Source organism: Palaemon carinicauda, chromosome 11 (assembly GCF_036898095.1).
Source record: "Palaemon carinicauda isolate YSFRI2023 chromosome 11, ASM3689809v2, whole genome shotgun sequence".
NCBI classification, from domain to species: domain Eukaryota; kingdom Metazoa; phylum Arthropoda; class Malacostraca; order Decapoda; family Palaemonidae; genus Palaemon; species Palaemon carinicauda.
This window is the reverse complement of record NC_090735.1, coordinates 86,310,283-86,315,282: the sequence shown is the minus strand read 5'-3', so window position 1 is coordinate 86,315,282 and position 5,000 is coordinate 86,310,283.

The window sequence follows — 5,000 nt, the reverse complement described above, 5'->3', positions numbered from 1 at the left end:
GCTTGGATCCAACGTGGCCTCCAGCAGCAGTAGAGGGATTGCTCCCTTGCGAGTCTACCTTACCCCTCATCCTAATCCTTCCCTTCCCAGCCCCTCCAACCCCCTTACTCTCGAGTACCACTTGACTGTCTCTCTCCTCCTTGAACTGGTCTCTCTTCTCCAAATACTTCAATTCTTATTGTTACTAACCATCAGTAGCCCTTTTCCCCCGGAGTTGCCGTTGTGGTCTTAAAACTCTCTGGGGGCACTGGGTATTGCTGCAACGTCTAGGCTCCTACTTCTTCAGTAGTGCCTACATAGGATAGGGAAATAGGAATAAAGCACTGCCTCCCATAAAGTGTTAATTAATACCTTTATCTTTTAAAAAAACAGTTTTTTGGTTCTAGCGCCCTTAATATTAAAAATTCTTAACTTTTTTTTGCATTTCCCTTAAAGAGTTGATATTGCTCCACCCTCTCCCAGTCTCGAACTCTCTGTCACGTCATTGCAACACCATTTTTTTAAAAAAAAAAGTCAAAAGCTTATCCCCCGAAAATTTACGAGTAAATCCCGTAGAGTTTATTTTCAGTCAAAAAATTTTATCCTCTGAAAAGTTACGAGGAGATCCCGTAGAGTTTATTTTCACTTATTTTTCCCCATAAGAATACTTAAGAGTTAAATTTCCCTTAAATGTAAATTTTTAAATGCATATTACTTTCTTTTCTTCACTACTATGGGGAAAGTGAAGATTAAAGATACTAGTCAGGGATCTGACAATGATGCCCGAAGGAAGGCAGTATGGAGTATCCTACAGGATAACTCCTGTTTCATACACAAGTTGACTACAGTCAACAACACTTACCTGGCCATAGCTGATGAAGCTACCATCGAAAAGATCATTCTTCCCAAAACGAAGGATGCTTTCCTTAGCAGGAATTTTGAGGTCCTAGATCCTCCTCATCTCAATGCCCTTCGTACCCTGGTCATTACGCAGGCTGATGATATTGTATATGACCAATCTGAAGACGAACTAAAGGCTGAAATAGAAAGCAGGAATAGTGTTAAGGTAAATAAGGTCATCAAGTTGCCTAACACCAAGTCGACCTTTAAGGTGCAGATTGAGACCATTCAAATGGTGAGGGACTGCCTTACTAAGGGTTTGCTAATTTCTAGCCAATCTTTTCCCCCCAAATACCTGGCCCAGGACGTATTTGTCTCCTTGTCTCAATGCATGAGATGCTACAAATACGACCACACGAAAAAGGACTGCCCTCAACCATCCACGTATACGATTTGCTCGCTTTGTGCCTCAGTGGATCACTTTTGGACCAATTGCAACAATCAGCAAAACCATAAGTGTATCACCTGCAATGGTGACCATCCTACCATGGCAGCAAGATGCCCCACCCGGAAATCCATGGTTAAGGACCAAGCAAAGGTTCTTAGAAGCCAACAATCGACTGTAACACCAAATAAGACCTTTGCACAAGCCTCAGCCCCCTCCAATCTTAACTCCTCCTCTCAACCTTTATTCAGTAGTATTACCCTCCAACAGCAGACGGTCATGAACACTGCACTTATCATGGCCAACCTCAGTGAAGCAGTGGAACCAGGGACATTCCAGTCTATGGTTGATTCTTTTTATAAGGCCAATGGACTCCCATTGATCAAAATTCCCATCGAGGCTATCAATTTAGCCAATAAGGTCTCAACAATGCTTAAGTCTGACAATGTGCATGCCAATACCCCTCAGCAATCTGTGGCAGTTAATGAGGAAATGGAAACGGATGAAGCCAATAGGAAACGAGCACTAAGTGACGCAGACTCGGATATATCAGAGCCTGCTAATCCTGCAAAACGACAACCACAGCCCTCTACCTCAACTTCTGAACCTCTGGACACTGAATTGCTAGGAGCTACTGCTCTCCCTCCCCTTCCTCCAATGAAACTAGCACCTCCTAAAGTTGGTCTAAAATTGTATACTTCAATCAATTTGCCAAACCCCCCTAAATCCACATCCCATGACCAAATTAAGAAAATGATTTTTGAAACCAACACTATTAAATACTTGTACACAGAAAAGTTAGCAAACTCCACAGTGGTTCAATTCATTAATAGTGGCTCTATTGAACTGGACAAATACCTCTCCAAGATTGCCCGGGTCACTCCGGATAGGTTCAGTAGAATAAAATCAGGCTTCTTCGATTTATCCAAAGGACGTTTACCATAATGGATTCCCTCACAGTGATTCAGCATAATGTATTAAAGTGGACGTTCCTCAGGTGTAAGGAACTTGTTAATATCTACTCCTCCCTCTCTCCTCACCTCATACTTCTTAACTCAACAGGAATTCCTGACAATACCCGTATCAAGATCTGGAATTATAATGTGTTCCAGTGTAACACCTATGGTGAACAGGGGGCTGGTACAGCAATAGCGGTTCGGCGGGATGTTGCTGTCAAGTTAATTGATGGTTTCAATCATGATCTTATCGCTGTCGAAATACAGACAGTACGGGGACCAATTATAGTCGCCACAACCTATCTGCCCCCAAGAAACCCAATATTTCCACAGCAAGATATATTATCTTTAATGAGACGTAACATCCCTGTCTATCTGCTGGCTGATCTCAATGCAGCTCATCCAGCCCTTGGTTACAACAGAGCCAACCCTATTGGCACATTAATCAATGGCCTGTTGAATAGAAACCTTATAAGGTTCTTAGGACCAGATTTTGATACGTATTTTAACAGAAGAACCTCTAGTAAGCCAGATATTCTGATTTCAAATAGATTTCATATGTTTAATTACTATCTCACACAAGGCCCCTTATCCACTTCGGATCATCTTCCCATTATTTTTAAACTTACTGTGAGACCCATTATGGTGGTTGCTAATCCAACTTTAGATTTGAACAACGCGAACTGGGAACGTTTTAAGGACACTCTCGATGACTCTCTCTCTACTTTTGACGAACCTGATAACATCTTAAAGGATAAATCTTACATAGATGATAAGATAGCTTGCTGGTATAGGATGATTAAGGAAGCCTCAGAGCTCCATATCCCATTTAAAACTTTCAGAATATTACCTTATACTAAAGAAACGGATTCCCTAAAGTTACTTCAGATCCGATTTAAGCAAGCCCTGGAATTAGTTAACAACCGAGGCCCCACGCACCAACTTTTAGAGTATATTCATGATATACAAGAACGTATTAAAATAGAATCAATTGACCTCATTAATTCTACTTGGGAGGCTCTGTTAGACAAATGTGAAGGCTTTTATAAAGATCCTGCAAAATTTTGGAACATGATCAGGAAATTGTTGGGCTCAACTTCTCAGCCAATAGCGTACATCACCCATAATAACGAGAAGATCTATTCATCTCAAGATCAGGAGGTGATCTTCAGAGGCTTCTGGTCCAATATCTTTAGAATAGACCCAGTAGAAAATCTAAGGTTTGACCAACGACATGAGAGGCATGTCACTGAGTCAATCCGTGAACATGCTGATCATATAATACCTTATGATTCTGTAGATCTTGAGAGACTTGATGAAGATGACCCTTTCCTCAAACCTATTCAACTCCAAGATATTATTAAAATAATCAAAAGTTTTAAAAACAAAGCTCCAGGCCAGTCTAAAGTAAATAAACTTATCCTTAGTAATTTGCCAAATTCAATGCTCTCTTTTCTTTGCAACATCTTTAATGAAACTTTCAGTATGGGCTATTGGCCAGATTTTTTTAAAAAAGCAGTACTTCCCTTTGTGGGGAAAAAGGGCAGAGACCTCACCTCAGTCTCTAACTATAGACCCATTTCGTTATTAGAGACACCGGGTAAGATACTTGAGAAAATTATTAAAGAGAGATTGGAGGATTTCCTTGAGGAAAATTTACTTAACAATAGCAATCAATACGGATTTACAAGGGGTAAAGGGACCCAACTTGCATTAGCTCGTCTTTACGAATACATCTTGGGGGTCGTTGTAACCTAATATCTAGGGATGTCAGCCGAGCTTTCGACAAGGTATGGCATGAGGGCCTTAAATACAAATTAATAGAAGCACAACTCCCAAATCTAGCTACTAGGCTATTGTGTAACTTTCTTGATAATCGAGTGGCCATGATCAAGATTAAAGAATATATTGGACCAGAATTTCCACTACTATCTGGTGTACCTCAGGGCAGTGTTCTCTCTCCTTCACTTTACAATTTTTATATCAGAGACACCCCTCCTCCTGCTCCTGGTTGTCTGCAAATCATGTTCGCAGATGACCACACCCAGGTAATATCTATTCCTAATAAGAACAAACGAATGTTGCAAATTAAAACAGTCAGGGAAATACAAAAAGTAAATAATTACGAAAAGAAATGGAAAATAACAACAAACTTGAACAAATTCCAGCTCCTCCCCATTTCAGCTCGCAGTCCTGCAGAAATCATTGTTGACAATGTTAGAATTCCATTCAAACAAAAGGCCACAATACTTGGGTGTAACTTTAAGAAATCAGGTATACTTTCACACATCATAGAGAGAATAGCTGTTTCTAGAAAAACTTTTGCTAAATTACTACGATTTAAACACCTATCAACTAAAACCCAACTCCGTTTATATAAATCTTTAGTAAGGCCACAGTTAGAGTACCCCACCGTAATATTTGGAGCAATCAGCAAAACTTCCCTTAATAAAATGCAGGCAATTCAAAATAAGGCTTTGAGGAGAGCCTACAAAGAGAGCCCTCCCTATTACAATACAATTAGGGATTTACATGCTCATTCCAAATTGGAGCCTCTTAATGTCCGGTTTCACAGGCTTGGCCAGAAAACCTGGGACAAACTTGCTTCAGACGATGACGACCTTTGCACCCGAACTAGAACTCTCACTACTGAACATACTCGTGACCATTATTGGTGGAAGAGACTGGAGCCTGGGATCAATTGCGATCCTCCTAGGCCCAGATTCATTTCATCTGATTGATTTCATTAGAGATTAATTTTTCATTTAAATTGTAATTTC